Source organism: Hemitrygon akajei, chromosome 11 (genome assembly GCF_048418815.1).
Source record: "Hemitrygon akajei chromosome 11, sHemAka1.3, whole genome shotgun sequence".
NCBI classification, from domain to species: domain Eukaryota; kingdom Metazoa; phylum Chordata; class Chondrichthyes; order Myliobatiformes; family Dasyatidae; genus Hemitrygon; species Hemitrygon akajei.
In genome coordinates this window covers 79115775-79116347 of record NC_133134.1, presented here as the reverse complement: position 1 = coordinate 79116347, position 573 = coordinate 79115775, and positions in this window count along the sequence as shown.

The following is a 573-nucleotide window of genomic DNA, read 5'->3' as shown; positions in this document are numbered from 1 at the left end:
TTCATGGGTTACTTCATTACGGTTGTTACAGCCGGGGGGGAGGTATTGGGGATAAGGTCCCATTACCTGTTACATACGCTCAATGGCGTGCATCTCAAACAGTCTCTGACAACCAAGTGGCGGAACCGCTTCTACAGACAGATCAGCACGCTGGCCTTCATCGGTCAGGCTACTGACTATAGGAGTTAATAGTTAATAGACTATAGGAGTCAGGTTAATAGTTCTACAAGAGGTTGGTAAGACCGCACTTGGAGCAGCAAATCAATAACACAAGAAGTTCTGCAGATGCTGGAAATCTAAAGCAACGCTCACAAAATGCTGGAGGAGCTCAGCAGCATCTAAGGAAACGAATAAACAGTCAACGTTTTGGGATGAGATTCTTCTTCAGGACGGGAGAGGAAGGGGAAGACGCCAGAATAAAAAAAGGTTGGGGGAGAGGATAATCTCCATAGAATCTGGGGATGAGGCTTTTCATTCCAGAACTAAGGAGGTGTTCTCCTTCAAAGAAAGGGGTTTCTCTCCCTCTACCGTCAATGCTGCCCTCAGCCGCATCTCTTCCATTTCACACGTCTG